At 45.9% G+C, this 17,890-nt stretch overlaps 1 protein-coding gene across 1 annotated transcript in view; it reads left to right on the top strand.

The window, feature by feature from the left end:
• Positions 1-17,890, top strand: part of LOC124615644 (repulsive guidance molecule B-like) — a 333,849-nt gene that overhangs the window by 247,863 nt on the left and 68,096 nt on the right. The window lies entirely within an intron of this gene.

Here is a 17,890-nt window from a genome sequence, read left to right as displayed (position 1 = left end):
CGTATGCAGTCCTGATTGTGGCGCTCACCTGCATGGCGCCAAACACGCATACGACCATCATTGGCACCAAGGCAGAAGCGACTCTCATCGCTGAAGACGACATGTCTCCATTCGTCCCTCCATTCACGCCTGTCGCGACACCACTGGAGGCGGGCTGCACGATGTTGGGGCGTGAGCGGAAGACGGCCTAACGGTGTGCGGGACCGTAGCCCAGCTTCATGGAGACGGTTGCGAATGGTCCTCGCCGATACCCCAGGAGCAACAGTGTCCCTAATTTGCTGGGAAGTGGCGGTGCGGTCCCCTACGGCACTGCGTAGGATCCTACGGTCTTGGCGTGCATCCGTGCGTCGCTGCGGTCCGGTCCCAGGTCGACGGGCACGTGCACCTTCCGCCGACCACTGGCGACAACATCGATGTACTGTGGAGACCTCACGCCCCACGTGTTGAGCAATTCGGCGGTACGTCCACCCGGCCTCCCGCATGCCCACTATACGCCCTCGCTCAAAGTCCGTCAACTGCACATACGGTTCACGTCCACGCTGTCGCGGCATGCTGCCAGTGTTAAGGACTGCGATGGAGCTCCGTATGCCACGGCAAACTGGCTGACACTGAGGGCGGCGGTGCACAAATGCTGCGCAGCTAGCGCCATTCGACGGCCAACACCGCGGTTCCTGGTGTGTCCGCTGTGCCGTGCGTGTGATCATTGCTTGTACAGCCCTCTCGCAGTGTCCGGAGCAAGTATGGTGGGTCTGACACACCGGTGTCAATGTGTTCTTTTTTCCATTTCCAGGAGTGTATATATATATAGGGTATTACAAATGATTGAAGCGATTTCACAGCTGTACAATAACTTAATTATTTGAGATATTTTCACAATATCTTTACTTGGAGCCGGCTGGTGTGGCCGAGCGGTTCTAGCCGCTTCAGTCTGGAACCGCGCGACCGCTACGGTCGCAGGTTCGAATCCTGCCTCGGGCATAGATGTGTGTGATGTCCTTAGGTTAGTTAGGTTTAAGTAGTTCTAAGTTCTAGGGGACTCATGACCTCAGAAGTGAAGTCCCGTAGTGCTCAGAGGCATTTGAACTATTTTGGAATCGAAATAAAGTACACAGCTCGCTACGACCACGTCCAATACTCGCATTGGCTACAGGATTCACAGCAGAGCGCTCAGAACACCACTGAACTCGACCGGCATTGTTCGTATCTCCGGCTATAACTGACACTTAATAAAAACACATCGCAGCTGGAGTGGCGTGCTTGCGACAAATCTTCAGTGCGCCCTTGCCTTGAAACGGCATGCTTTCATAGCACGCAAGTTATAACACGGAGACAACGAAATACAATTACATTCGTAACGGCGTTTCGAAAGTAGCGTGGGACGGGTGTCACGTGGCCAATTTCTGATTTTTAACAGAACGCCAACTGAACCCTAACGCAGTTGTACGAGTCTCATTTAGGTACACGTCTAAAATCGGCAAGAATGGTAAGGATGTACGTAGTTTGCCCCCTCCGCTAAACTCTACAGTGTTAGCTGGGGAGTAGCGCCCTGTCCTGAGACGCTGCATATAGGCGGGCGGGCAGAGAAACAAAAGCCGGCGCCGACAGGTGAGGCGCGGGGCGGCTGAACCGGCGGGCAGCGAGCGCCAAGGCGATCCTGCGGTCGGCTGCGGCGGCCGGATTCCCGCACGTCCCGCCCTGCGGCAAAAAACCACTACACCAACACTCCCCACCCCGCTACACTACACTACACTACACTACACGACAGGGCTCCTTACGCCACGCGCACAGCTCCGTAACTGCCGCAGATATAAAAGTCCGCTACAGGCGGATGTTGGCTGGGCCGTTTTGTTTTGGCCATGTGTTAGATGTCGTAGCTGACAAGGGAACCTCCCCATCGCACCCCCCCTCAGATTTAGTTATAAGTTGGCACAGTGGATAGGCCTTGAAAAACTGAACACAGATCAATCGAGAAAACAGGAAGCAGTTGTGTGGAACTATGAAAAAAATAAGCAAAATATACAAACTGAGTAGTCCATGCGCAAGATAGGCAATATCAAGGAGATGTGAACTCAGGAGCGCCGTGGTCCCGTGATTAGCGTGAGTGGCTGCGGAACGAGAGGTCCTTGGTTCAAGTCTTCCCTCGACTGAAAATTTTACTTTCTTTATTTTCGCAAAGTTATGAACTGTCCGTTCGTTCATTGACGTCTCTGATCACTGTAATAAGTTTAATGTCTGTGTTTTGCGACCGCACCGCAAAACCGTGCGATTAGTAGACGAAAGGACGTGCCTCTCCAATGGGAACCGAAAACATTTGATCACAAGGTCATAGGTCAACCGATTCCTCCACAGCAAAACACGTCTGATATATTCTATACAACACGGGTGACGGCATGTGTGTCACATGACAGGAATATGTTGTCGACCCACCTAACTTGTACACTTAACGAATGGGTAAAAAGATTTTTCTACCTTGCCCGATTTAGGTTTTCTTCTGAATGTGATGATAATTCCCAAAAAAGTGATGAAAACATAAGAGTTTGTCACATAAACTGAAAATAAAAAATTAAAATTTTCACTCGAGGGAAGACTTGAACCTACGACCTCTCGTTCCGTAGCTGCTCTCGCTAACCAGGAGACCACGGCGCTCCTTGACTCCCATTGTCCTTGATGTTGCCTATCTTCGCATGGACTACTCCGTTTGTATATTTTACTAATTTTTTTCATAGTTCCACACAACTTCTTCCTGTTTTCTCGATTGATCTGTGTTCAGTTTTTCAAAGCCTATCCACTGTGCCAACTTATAACTAAATCTGAGGGGGGTGTGATGGGGAGGTTCCCTTGTGAGTAATATGCGAGCAAGCCGGGCTTGGTATTCGACTGTTCGTGTTGGTACTAAATGGTTCAAATGGCTCTGAGCACTATGGGACTTAACATCTATGGTCATCAGTCCCCTAGAACTTAGGACTACTTAAACCGAACTAACCTAAGGACATCACACAACACCCAGTCATCAGGAGGCAGAGAAAATCCCTGACCCCGCCGGGAATCGAACCCGGGCGCGGGAAGCGAGAACGCTACCGCACAACCACCAGCTGCGGACTGTTGGTACTAAACCGTCGCTCTGTCCACGGAGTTACTGCGGCGTCGTGCGAAGTTTCGCGCAAGTCACCGTACCAGGTAGTAATTTCGTTATTTCGTCGAGAGGGGGGGGGGGGGGGGCAGGATTCCCTCCCGTTACCTCTGGGTTTCCAGGCACGACGTTGGCTGAGGCAGTCCTAAAACACGGGACTCATACTAGCAAGAGTGGCTGTTCAAATCACCGTCTGGCCTACCAGATATAATTTTGCGTCGTTTCCCAAAGTGCCTTAAGGGGGGTAGGACCTCAAACGGGCCGACTTGAAGCAGGAGAGGCACCACAGGACATTTTAAATTCCACTGTCAATATTTTTGCAAGTAAATTCATAATCCTTTGTCAGCATGACCACGATGGATTCAGGATTCACACTCGTAACAGCGGAAGTTCAATAACATAACAAAATATTTTTTTTACATGTGAAATTTCGTCATTTTTTCACTTACTGTTGGCTGCATTGGTTGCTATAGGTACACTTTCCTTCATAAGTAAGAGACACTGTTCGATGAATTTTGCGCAGCATACAAACCATATACCTACAGGTGTCTGAAACTATAGAATCTATTTAATTTATGAAAAAATGAATGAGCTGTTACGTTTTAAACTTTATGTTTAGAAAAAATCAAATTTTGTAGTTAATTATCACAATTTTTACCACAGTTTTTAATAGATTCGGAAAATTCTAGAGTTTCATGCATCTGTAGCTATGGTTTGTATTCTGTGCAAAATTCATCAAAGAATCTCTCTTACTTGTGAAGAAAAATGTACCTATAGGAACAAATGCAGCCAACGGTAAGTGAAAAAATGATGAAATTTCATATCTAAAAAAAATTTTGTTATGTTTTTGCACTTCCACTTGCTATGGGTGTGGATCTTGATTCCTTCCTGGTCATGCTGACAAAGTTTTGTGAATTTAATTGTAAAAGTATACACAGTAGAAAATAAAATGTCCTGTGGTGCCTCTACTGCTCCAAGTCGGCCCGTTTGACGTCCTACGCCCCTTCAGATGACGGAGGTTCCTTGGAAACGGCAGGGCACAGACTTTCTTCCCCAGTCCAAGCTTGCGGCCTATCTCTGACCTCGCAGTTGAAGAAACGTTATATGTTCGTAAATAGAAAACGCCATTCGGACATAGTGATCTGGCGGTAACGCGCATGCTTGAACCCCGAAAGTTCGTTGAAGCAAATCCCGGTCGGAGCATACATTTTTTTCACTCTGCTTTTCACTTTCACCTTTCAATGATGTGAAATTTCGCCCGAGACGACATGCGTTTTAGATCCCTTGGCGAACTGTAGTTCCCCTTTCCCTAGCTGGCTTAGGTTAGGGTCACGCAAGTCGGAAAAGTGGTATTAAGTTGCAAGACTTACGCCAGACAGTTCAGAAACACTAACTTATTCGCTACGGTCGCAGGTTCGAATCCTGCCTCGGGCATGGATGTGTGTGATGTCTTTAGGTTAGTTGGGTTTAAGTAGTTCTAAGTTCTAGGGGACTGATGACCTTAGAAGTTAAGTCCCATAGTGCTCAGAGCCATTTGAACCATTTTTTTGAACTAAATTATTATTGTCATTATTACTGAAAAAGCCGTTGTTACTGCCTACATTCCTCAAATTTTTCTTTTTCAAACTATTTTTCAGTTGTCACAAAACGACTTCGATGACCCTGTGTTGGTTTCATTCAGATGTTGTTTGAAAATTTGGATGCCGGTTGCTGGATTGATGTGCAAACGTTCAAAAATGGTTCAAATGGCTCTGAGCACTATGGGACTTAACTGCTGAGGTCATCAGTCCCCTAGACTTAGAACTACTTAAACCTAACTAACCTAAGGACATCACACACATCCGTGTCCGAGGCAGGATTCGAACCTGCGACGTAGCGGTCGCGCGGTTCCAGACTGTAGCGCCTATAAACGCTCGGCCAGCCCGGTCGGCAATGTGCAAAGGAGACCCCATATAGGACACCAGTACCACCCATTGTTGAGTACTGTTAGTGTGTTGGGATCCGCACCAGGTCGGATTAAAGGAAGAAATCGAAGCAATTCAGAGGCGGACTGCTAGCTGTAGAAGTGCACACCAGGGTCAGTATGACCCTGGAGATTTTTGTGTGCTACTTTGCATGCGCTACCGCACATACAAATCCCTCTGCCACGAACTTAAATTCGGCATTGGGGTACACACAGTAGAGGAGGGATGCTCGAAGTTGTGAGACAATGTTGTCTGATTAATATGGCAGAAATATTTTTGGAAGGGTTGCTGTGAGCAGGGAGTAAACATCGTGTAACCGTTCTGTCACCGAGAGCGACGTACATTTACGTGAAAATAGCACGTAGAATTCAGTCGTGCACGTGACTTCAGTGGCACTGCTGATGAAAGCGATTCTGAAGCTGATACTCCTGCAGCAGTTGCACAGTGGTGAAGCTGATCAGACAGCAATCAAGGAAATACGTCACAGAGGTGGAAAAAATGCGTTTTCTCTGTGCGAGTCCAATTTCATTATAAAATATTCTAAATTCGGGCAATTTATCCAGCAAATAAATGAGGGTCAGTGTGACCCTGTTTTTGTACAGTTCGTGTGACAGTATCAGGGGCTACATTTGATACCGGTAGGTTCGGACAACACGCAGGTGTTACGAAGATGCTTCAAGAAATCAAATGGGAATCAGTGGTGGGAGGGCGACCTTCTATTAAAGTGGAGGGAGGGCGACCTTCTATTAAAGGAGCGCTATTGAGGAAATTTAGGAAACCAACATTTTAGGTTCTGCAGTACGATTCTACTGCTGACAAAGTGGGTTCCGCGTAAGGACAACGAGGATAAGATTCGCGAGATTAGGGCTCGCACGTAGGAATATAGACAGTCGTTTTACCCTCGCTCTATTTGCGAGTGGAACAAGAGAGTAAATAACCAGTAATGGTACAGCGTACCCTCTCGCAAGCACCATAAGGTGGGTTACAGAGTATGTACGTAAAGTAGATCGATTCCAAATTCACTGCACTCTAGGTAACGCAGCAGCTTGACTATTTCGTTGTTAAAATTTTAGTGGAGGTGGCTTACCGGCGGATAATTTCTTTCTCACGCGTGTCCACGGTCGTAAAACACGCGTGTTTTGCAGCACGCGGTGCACGAGGCAAATGATGCGGCGTATTGCAGAAGTGAATGACGAGGAAAAGTTTGTCGGGGAACCGAGATGTATCGCTACTTTCTGGAATCCTTAACTGCATTCGGACCAGGTCACCTCTTCTGTACAGTACTTGCTGTTCTCTTCATACTGTGAACTGTGGGATGGGAATCTTATCTGCCGGCCGCGGTGGCCGAGCGGTTCTAGGCGCTTCAGTCCGGAACCGCGCGACTGCTACGGTCACAGGTTCGAATCCTGCCTCGGGCATGGATGTGTGTGATGTCCTTAGGTTAATTAGTTCTAAGTCTAGGGGACTGATGACCTCGGATGTTAAGTCCCATAGTGCTCAGAGCCATTTGAACCATTTTTTGAATCTTATCTCGGCGACCAGACTTGAAACGTGAGTGGGAGGTTGTAGAGCAGCCACTGCTCCACCTGTGCTGAAATGGCAGTGTGTAGCGAGGGCAGTGGCCGCTGGCTCCTGCACCCTGCCACGCGGCAGCTGTTTCAGGACGTCCAGTTCGAGTCGGTGACCCTCTGCTTATGAGTGGCCTGTATCTGGAGACGCCCCGCTGCCTCAAGACCTTAGAGTTTGGCGGTGCGGGCTGACATTTGAGCACCAGACCGAGATGTCGGAGTCACTTTCCGGGACAGAAAGCTACTGCAGCAGCGACCTGGCAGCGTAAATCAGGGTCGTGTTTCGGGTGTCACCGTAATGGCGGAGAGACAGCGTAGGCAGGCGCTGTGTGCCTGTGTGTGCGAGACATTTGTCAGCCGTGGTAAGCTCCTGTTTACCGAGTTGAGAATAGCGCGCGACGCCTCCATTTGTCCACATCAGTCCGCTCTGCCGTCTCCTTCCTCTCCAGCTCCTATTTTCCTCAAAATATCCTACACTGCCTCGACTATTTGCGTTGACGGGAATGAAGGCAAGAAGGAAGGAAGGAGGGATGTCTTTACAGTTCGAATGTAGCTTAGAAGGGCGTCATGATAAAGTTTGTTCACCCGTTGGAGGAACGTTCCAGTCAAAGTTGTCTCGTAATTTAAGGCTAAGAGTATGATTCAAGAATGAATGAATGAATGAAAGAAAGAAAGAAAGTGATAAGAATCAGGAAACATGAAGGTTTCGTCAAAGTACCATTGCAACGCAAGAACTTGAAACAAGTAAAATCGTTTGTGTATTTGAGAAGTTAGGTGACAAAAATGGAAGGTATGTGGAGGACATAAAAAGTAAATGTATATTGGTCACAGACCTATTGAAAAGGTGAATGGTTTTATTGACAGCAAAGAGAAGTTTGGTAGAACTAAAGATGGGGTTTGCCAAGTGTTAATTACATGAATGAATCTGGGACAATCAAAGACAAAGAGGAAAATACTGAAGGTTAAATGGTGATATCGCATAATCAGTTGAGATACAGTGAGTCGAGTCGGGAAGAAGACAGCTTTATGGCAGAAGACAAGAAGGGAAAGGTTGATTTGGGCACAACTGGTTCATAGACGGAAAGCTAATGCGGTAGTGGAATGAAGAGTGGGGGTAAAACTTTCAGAGGAAGACAGAGACTTGACAGCTACAAGCAGCCTCAAATATAAATTGCTGAAGTTATGCAGAGACGGAAGGTCTTCGTAGACTGCCGCGGTGAGTGTAAGATCCACTCCAGGTACCAAAAACTCCATAAATGTTTCGTAGTTTAACCACGGGTCCGAAGAAAGCGGGGTAGGCGACGTACAATAAAACTGATAGTTCCTTCGGACTCAAGACTGCAGAAGTTAAAACGAATGGGCAAGTAGGTCTTCCTCCTAGCTGCTCTACATAGATGTCTCGTTGACATAGGCCCATAAGCTGTGAGTGTATCGCATTGGATTAGTTTGGAGATGCAAGCATGTGACATGTGTATCTATACTCTCGGAGTGCGGGTGGCTAATCTGTTTGAAATAATTGCCGGTGTATTGATTCATCACAAAACTCAAGAGCGTGGTTAAGACAACCGGTAAAGACAAGAGACTCGGATGATAACCTATCACCCACTGAGTGGCGCGCAGCAGAAATCTCGAGCATACTTCGTACAACTTAGTAGCTTTTCGCATGTGATCGATAGCTGAATAACTTCCATTTATTTTTAGATTTAAGGGTATTGTAGTATCAAAACTTTACTGACAACTAGGCTCCGCCTAGCATTTAATCTGCCCAGGGTGGACTTTTTACTATTAAAATATTTTATTTTTAAGACTTTTTCGATTTCGTACCTGAATATTGGCGTGACCCTGACTATTGGATCGCCAGACAAGATTCTTTCTCATGGCTCGCTTATATCTTAACTGCACTGACTCACTACCACGACGAATGTTACTTCCGTCACCGTTGCCTGCGTAAGAACCGTTACCGATGCCTGCGTGAGGAACAGTGGGCGCTGTTGTATTCTGCATTGCCGCTTATGGAAGAGAATTACTCTGCTAGCTCGAGCTTCCCGATAAAATGTAAATTTTTAAGAATAAAATACTGTCGAAAATGAGGGCAACCTCACAAGAGCTGCATCAAACTGGTCTCCGAACTGAAGACCACAGCGACAGCTTTGAATTAAGATTCTGGCGAGCAGTGCTTAAAATAAAATGAACTGATAGAATAAGGAATGATGGAAGTCATTCTACCAATAGGAGATGACAGAAAACTATTGAAAATGATGAGAATGAGGGAAACAACTTGGCTGACACACGCATTGAGAAGAAATGGCCTGAAACGAAAAATGACCGAAGGAAAGACCGTAAACTGGACAGGGAGAGAAAGCTGTTGTTTCGGAGTGGTGGATGACATCAGAAATGGGCGATTTCCGGGACGGGGCACAGGTTAGTAATAGGGCCGTTCAGTAAGTACTGCAACAAATCTTTTCTAAAAGAAGATTCGTTTTATTCAGGACACCAATACATCATATTATTCCCTACTCTTGTGGCTACCAATTCTCCGTTCAACAGCACGGCCTCACGCCACCTTTCTGGACGGGTCTGTACGCCCGCATGGTACCGTTCTACTGGTCGACATCGGAACCAACGTCTTGCTGCATCAATAACCGCCCCATCATCTACCTACTGCACCGTTCATTGGGCCAAACACGTGGAAGTCGGAAGGTGTGCGAGGTATAGGCTGCAGGGTGGTTGAGGAAAAAGTCAGGTTTTGTGAGTCTCTCTAGGGCGCGCGGACTTGCGTGAGGCCTCGAGTTGCCATGTAGGAGAGGTTCGTTTGCATTTTTGTGGCGGTGAACGCGCTGAAGTCGTCTCCTCAGTTTCCTGAGGGTGTTTTCGGCCGGGCAGCATGCGGGAGTTCGGACAGGTTTGCGCGATCTTGTTGCGATGATGGCGCACACCTCGATCAACGACTCACTGCGCTTTTGTTCACTGCCAGTGAAACCTTCCCGTCTCTTCTGTATCTCTTGTGTTACGCAACCTTCCCTTCTACAATAACCTATGAAACCTTCCGTTAGGATTTCTCTCTCTCGCTTAATATTAACAAATGAAATCTTCCCTTTGAAATTCTCTTTCTCAATAATAATAATAATAATAATAATAATAACAAGTCCAGTCTTCGCATACAAATTTAATTCTTGCTTATTAAAAGTGATTTGCTGATTATTTCGACGAAACATAGAATGTGTCGCCGTCGTGGCCCTCAGTCGTTACCTCTAGTAACCCAAAACTCTTACTTACTTTTTTACTGTTAGTGGATCGCCATCTGACTGCTACATCGAACTGCGACACGAGTATACGCACTCTTTTTTACTATACTGTATTAGCTGCTGGTGGGCTGCCATAATAAGTGGCTGTATTTATTACCAAAGCTGACCTAATTCTTTAATAGCAAAGCTAACGTTATTCTTTAATTAATTTGGCTGAAGTTAAGTAATTCATGGTTAAACTTTTTCTTCACAACAATAAAATTTTGCGAAGTTTTACGTTGATGGTTTTTGGGATGGATTATACTCAGTAATGCAATATTGCTGCCAAAAATTAATTATATTCTGGATGAAATGATTTCACAAACGTTGAAATGGGACTTACTTTTTACAATAATCTTACAACTAGCATTGCGCAAACATACCTTCAGTAGTCTTGAGTTTCTCAAAAAAATAATTCAGTAATATTAGTTCCTCTTATGATAATAACTGATCTCTTTGTACATCTTTTTATAATCTCTTGTGCCTGGTGGCTGGCAGGCACACCGCTCCTCTCAACCTCTCGCTTCAAACCTGCTACCGACTCGCTTCACACCTCGCTTACTACAGACTTCCTACGAACCGTGAAGTGCGGTCCCTCCCGCCAACAATGCTTTCTGGTGCAGACAATGCCTGCTACCATTATAAAATGTATCAATGTGCGGTCTGTCCCGCCAACAATACTTTGGTGCAGACATTCCCTGCTACAACAATTATTTCCAAAATAACATATTAATTTTTCCTACTTAAAACCTATTAATAAACTAGAAACATCTTTCATACATTGTGGTTTGACAATAGACAATAAAAATATACACGTCTTCCACCAGATCGCCGTAGGCATTCTGCAAGTGCCTTTGAGTATCTGCGATGCTGTGGTTTTCCGGCTGAAGAACCTCGTTTACAACACTCTCCTTAGAACGCACCCCCTTTACAGACGCCATTTTTGAAGGCTAAATGTAGCGGCGGTACCCACCTGAACTTCATGAAACTGTAGTGGCAGAGGCAGGAATATTCTACGATGCTTCACAAAAAACTTCTCATTTTTTTTTCAAGCAAATCTGGCCGATGAAAAAAAGTTGTGCATATACAGGGTGATTCAAAAAGAATACCACAACTTTAAAAATGTGTATTTAATGAAAGAAACATAATATAACCTTCTGTTATACATCATTACAAAGAGTATTTAAAAAGGTTTTTTTTCACTCAAAAACAACTTCAGAGATGTTCAATATGGCCCCCTCCAGACACTCGAGCAATATCAACCCGATACTCCAACTCGTTCCACACTCTCTGTAGCATATCAGGCGTAACAGTTTGGATAGCTCCTGTTATTTCTCGTTTCAAATCATCAATGGTGGCTGGGAGAGGTGGCCGAAACACCATATCCTTAACATACCCCCATAAGAAAAAATCGCAGGGGGTAAGATCAGGGCTTCTTGGAGGCTACATTTTCATCACTCGTTCTCGGCCGTCCAGAACTTTTCCCTTTGCACAAACACCCATTCTCTGTAAACTGTTTATACCAACATTTAATACACCACCTATCAGGAGGTTTAACACCATACTTCGTTCGAAATGCACGCTGAACAACTGTCGTCGATTCACTTCTGCCGTACTCAATAACACAAAAAGCTTTCTGTTGAGCGGTCGCCATCTTAGCATCAACTGACGCTGACGCCTAGTCAACAGCGCCTCAAGCGAACAAATGTACAACTAAATGAAACTTTATAGCTCCCTTAATTCGCCGACAGATAGTGCTTAGCTCTGCCTTTTGTCGTTGCAGAGTTTTAAATTCCTAAAGTTGTGGTATTCTTTTTGAATCACCCTGTATATTGAACACCCGTCGTAGTACGTGAAGAGTGTCTTGTCGGTTCGTCTCGTAAGACTGTGTACCAGAGCCATAATGGACTAAGGTGTAACAACTGCTAGGAAGATCAAAACGACGCACGGCGGCAGCGTTGATTACTCACCGGCCGGAGTGAACGGCGGCCGCCTGGAGCCGGAAGAGCAGCCGGCTCCGGATGTGCGTGGGCGTGTGCGGCGGCGGCGGCGGCAGCAGCACAGCTCAGCACGCGCCTGGCCGGCCGCTAACGACCAGCCTTGTGCGCCGGAAGCCTGCTTTGTCGCAGGTGACGCGACCCGAATCTCGCCTGGGGAGGCGGATGGCGCCCACTTGTCACTTCTGGCCGCCGCTCAGCTGCGGCGTGAAGCTGCCGCCTGCAGACACTCCATTAATGCCCTGCTGCACGTTCCGAGCTCTAAACTCTTTATCTTGCTTTAATTGTTGTCTACAACGTCTGCGCCGGCGGATGTGTCGCTGTGGTGGAAGGGCAGCTGTGCGCGGTGTGGCTTACATTAATACAGTCATTGTGTTAACAGACTCGCGATCAGCATTGCTGCTCATACAGAATCATGTTGTCTTCAACATCAATTATTAAATGGTTTACCCGATTGTAGACCGTATTGCAGAATTGCAGATTCATGACAAGAAAATCAACTGTAACTTCTTTATTGAAATGAGTGTCTCTGTACTTAAATTGCTGAATGACTGAGACCCACAGTATCCTAGTGCAACGCAATCTGACTGCTCAAAGATAATCTAACTTCAAATAATTAATTCAAAAGAATGGCCTTGACTAAAAAGAAATCTATTAACCTATACATTCCATTAAGCACTTACCTCACAAAAATCTTCATTACGTGAACTACTGCAATACAGCAACTGTCAGTATTGCCAGCTAAATAAAAGGCACTAACTACCAAAGGCACTAACTACCAAAGGCACTAACTACCAAAGGCACTAACTACCAAAGGCACTAACTACCAAAGGCACTAACTACCAAAGGCACTAACTACCAAAGGCACTAACTACCAAAGGCACTAACTACCAAAGGCACTAACTACCAAAGGCACTAACTACCAAAGGCACTAACTACCAAAGGCACTAACTACCAAAGGCACTAACTACCAAAGGCACTAACTACCAAAGGCACTAACTACCAAAGGCACTAACTACCAAAGGCACTAACTACCAAAGGCACTAACTACCAAAGGCACTAACTACCAAAGGCACTAACTACCAAAGGCACTAACTACCAAAGGCACTAACTACCAAAGGCACTAACTACCAAAGGCACTAACTACCAAAGGCACTAACTACTAGTAGGCATGTGGTTAGCAAAGGAAAGATTTTGTTGCAAACCAAATAATGTAGTTTTTTTTTACCTTAATAATGTTACATCCAGTTCAAACATGCACATAAATCGTCATTGACATAATCATGAATAATATTCAGTCTCCAAGTCGAACATGTACAAATCGTTAGCCTACGCTACCACTTCAGACCTCTACCCTCCATCAAGGCTACATTCTCACATCTAACATCCATCACTGCTGGCTGCTCACCTCCAACTGCCCAACAGTACTTCCATCACTGCTGGCGACTAACTTTCAACTGCACAACACTACAGAAGATAAACTTCCAACAACGAGTCCGACCAGCCACTGAATCTCTTACAAAGAAAACGCAGTCAGAGATCCAATGCAAAGCGCTACACAGCGCTGCCAACACACAGAAGCAGCTCACTTACACACCATGCTGTGGATAAAGTGGCCTCATAGTAGAGGCGGAACGAAATTATCGACGCTCCCTTACAGTGCCATCCACCACGGAACAAAGATGCACGAACAAGGTTCTTACGCAGACCACCTACAGTTCGTGCGGCGGCAGATCAGAACCTTGTGGAATAAAATGTGGCACCTATCGTACTAACAAAGGGGAGGTATTATACAGCTGTACTAAGAAGCAACCCCACACGATCATAATACTCCCTTGGAATGGACCACGGAGAGATTCTTCTCACCATGTTCCGTCTCCACGGACGGTGCCGTTTGCGCCTTTATCGGTTAAAACTGACTGACTCGTGTCCTGTTTAATTGTGGATCACACAATTTTAGATTCCTCAATGCCATATTAGGCGACATCCGAATTACTACAGTGCTTAGTGCTAACCAGAGTGGAGAGACTACTCGCAGCATGTGATGTGCTACTGTGTAGACATACGTATATACGTATAACCTTTTAGCGGCTAACGTATCACAATTCAATTGTTAGGTGTAGATGTTCCAATCATATCTCGAGCGTATGTTAGTATGACGTGCGTGACTGGATTTCCTTTTCAGTTTATAACGTACCATGTATTGGAGGCTGGCTGCGTGAATGACGTCCACAGGTGAAAATTAATAAATTAGAAAAAAAAAAAAAACTCCAACACAGTTCCAGTATAGCTGCTCCATGTCGAAACTGTGGATCGGTCAAGGCGTTCCCTGATTCTCCGCTGTTCCTAACAGTGTCTCGTTTTGACAGTGACTTCGGCTGCTGGGATTGAAAATTAACGGATTCTCGCCGCTGTGACATGTGCTATAATTGTGGATTTTTGTATTTTCTTAATGTTTATTTCACTATACTCACATTTTATTGTGAAGCGTGCACGAGCACAGGACACGAACAATGGTCTTTCATAGGGAACTAGTATTCTTATATGTACTACATATCTGTCCAATAGGGAATTAACGGTGGTGTCCACTCTGCTCGATGTGTATGGTGAACCAAAATTTCACCGACAGACTTAGAGGTACAGACCAAAACAAGAAGTACAAATGGTTCAAATGGCTCTGAGCACAATGGGACGTAAATGCTGAGGTCATCAGTCCTCTAGCTAGAACTTAGAACTACTTAAACCTAACTAACCTAAGGACAGTAGACACATCCATGCCCGAGGCAGGATTCGAACCCGCGACCGTAGCCGTCGCGCGGTTCCAGACTGTAGCGCCTAGAACCGCTCGGCCACTCCGGCCGGCAAGTCTAGTAAACGTGGGCTCTGAAAAGATACATTAGGAGTTACGAACGTTTGTTCATCTTCGCTACCATGAAACACGTCTTACCGTAAAAGTGCTCATATTCCTTAAGATATTCATTTTAGAGCCCATGTTTACCGAACATTTTTTTCTGTTTTTGTTCTATACTATCTCCTCTATAAATATGGAAAGCAATGAGGTTGCACTAGAAAAGATTATTGCACAGTATCGAAGACGAACAAGCGCATATAGCATGCAGCATTTTAGACCACAGATTTATTAGACTTTATTGCTTTGTTTTGGTTCATAGTATCTGAAAGTTTGTCGATGGGGATCTGGTTCACCGTGTAGATACATAAATCTAAAAATACGAATTCTACACTATATAAAATTAGTAATTAAAAATACACATACATATTTACATTCTTGAAAGAGGTTTCACGAACGGTGAATGGAACAGGTTTTCACCCAGAGCCTCCAGCTTTCAATTCATATGTTAAAAATTAGAAGGCATATCCTACGGTACACAGCACATTCAGATACACTCAAGACTACATGAAAGTGGCGATACAGACTGGGTAGTTGGGAAAGAGGCTTTGTTCAGACTAGAATAGAATCTCTATTATCTTAGATTCTACGGTACTCTAATAAAAGACCGACAGCTTCTGAAGTGAAAAGCAAGAGAACAATCCTTCACTTGAGACGGCTGGCGCTAGAACTGTCATTGTCACGGACACTTGGCAGTGTCTTAAAGAACGGCTAAATACGCGAGTAGCTGATGCGTCCACTGCAGCATCCCGCCACCTCGGTGTAGGCCTGCCGTCGCTTACTCGCCCACGGACTCAAACATGTCGGCGATGTGTAGGTGGCTAATTACCGGGTTTAAAAACAAATGCAAACACTAACAGCTGTACGGGTACTTCGCCATGCAGATAAGCCGCTGCATTTAGTTAAAAGAAAAAGAAAAAGGCGGCCGTCATACATAAGGAGTGGCAGAAGCGGCGGCGGACAATGACGCGTGGGCATGACGCGGCGCTGATCGTTGTCCGTAATGTGATGTGGCCGGGCCCGCCTCTGTAATTTCGGACGCCGTCTAATTCACCCGCGCGTCGGCGCTTTTCTGCACCGAACATATTCTCTCTCTCTCTCTCTCTCTCTCTCTCTCTCTCTGTGTGTGTGTGTGTGTGTGTGTGTGTGTGTGTGTGTGTGTGTGTGTGCGGGTGCGCACACACACATCGTACACCGCTATTCATCCAGTAATTGAGAATTACTTAGCGACTTGTGATGTAACAAAATAAAAGTGATGTTGTTATTCAATGGAAAAGTTGGAATTTTCTGCTGACAGTCCACATCTACATATGTATACTCACCCAGCCGCCGTACGGTCACTTCTTTTTCCTGTTGCACTCGCAAATACAGCGAAGGAAAAACTACTGACTATGTCCCTCAGTATGAGCCATAATTTCTCGTATCTTATTACGCGAAATGTATGTACGCGGCAGTAATTGTTCTGGAGTCAGCTTCAGAAGCCGGATGTCTAAATTTTCTCTGTAGTGTGCCCTGAAAAAACATCGCCTTCCATGCAGGGATTCCCGTTTGAGTTCCCGAAGCATCTCCGTAACACTTGCGTGTTGTTCGAACCTAGCGGTAACACATCTAACTAACTAATACTTCGATGTCTTCCTTTAATCCCTCCTGATACGGGCCCCAAAGAGACGGGCGGTACCCAAAAATGCGTCACGCTATTTGCACTCTCCTTCGCAGAGAAACGACACTTTTCTAAAAATTCTCCCAATAAACCGTTGACGACCATTCGCCTACCCTACTACAATCCTTACATGTTCGTTCCATTTCATATCGCTTTGCGAAGTTACGCTCAGACATTTAAACGACATGGCTGTGTCAAGCAGGGCACTACTAATGCTGTACCCAAATATTACGGGTTTGTATTTGCTACTCGTCCGCATTAACTTCCTACGTTTAGAGCTAACTGCCATTCATCACACCAACTAGAAATTTAGTCTGTCATCTGTATCCTCCTACAGTCACTATCTTAAACACCTTTCATACACTGTAGATCAGCAAACAACCGCAGATGGCTGCGCACCCAGTCCGCCAGTTCATTTACCTACACTACTGCCCATTAAAATTGCTACACCACGAAGATGACGTGCTACAGACGCGAAATTTAACCGACAAGAGGAAGATGCTGTGATATGCAAATGATTAGCCTTTCAGAGCATTCACACAAGGTTGGCGCCGGTGGCCACACCTACAACGTGCTGACATGGGGAAAGTTTCCGACCGATTTCTCATACACAAACAGCAGTTGACCGGCGTTGCCTGGTGAAACGTTGTCGTGATGCCTCGTGTAAGGAGGAGAAATGCGTACCATCACGTTTCCGACTTTGATAAAGGTAGGATCATAGCCTATCGCGATTGCGATTTATCGTATCGCGACATTTTTGCTCGCGTTGGTAGAGATCCAATGACTGTTAGCAGAATATGGAATCGGTGGGTTCAAGAGGGTAATACGGAACGCCGCGCTGGATCCCAACGGCCTCGTATCACTAGCAGTCGAGATGACAGGCATCTTATCCGCATGGCTGTAACGAATCGTGCAGCCATATCTCGATCCCTGAGTCAACAGGTTGGGACGTTTGCAAGACAACCATCTGCACGAACAGTTCGACGACGTTTGCAGCAGTATGGACTATCAGCTTGGAGACCATGGCTGCGATTACCCTTAACGCTCCATCACAGACAGGAGCGCCTGCGATGGTGTACTCAACGACGAAGCTGGGTGAACGAATGGCGAAACGTCATTTTTTCGGAGGAATCCAGGTTCTGTTTACAGCATCATGATGGTCGCATCCGTGTTCGGCGTCATCGCGGTGAACGCGCATTGGAAGCGTGTATTCGTCATCGCCATACTGCCGTATCACCCGGCATGATGGTATGGGGTGCCATTGGTTACACGTCTCGGTCACCTCTTGTTCACATTTACGGCACTTTGCCCGGTGGACGTTACATTTCAGATGTGATACGACCCGTGGCTCTACTGTTGATTCGATCCCTGCGGAACCC

Source organism: Schistocerca americana, chromosome 5 (genome assembly GCF_021461395.2).
Source record: "Schistocerca americana isolate TAMUIC-IGC-003095 chromosome 5, iqSchAmer2.1, whole genome shotgun sequence".
In the NCBI taxonomy this organism is placed as follows: Eukaryota; Metazoa; Arthropoda; class Insecta; order Orthoptera; family Acrididae; genus Schistocerca; species Schistocerca americana.
The sequence above is the reverse complement of the archived record's forward strand: the minus strand, read 5'-3'. Positions and strand labels throughout refer to the sequence as shown.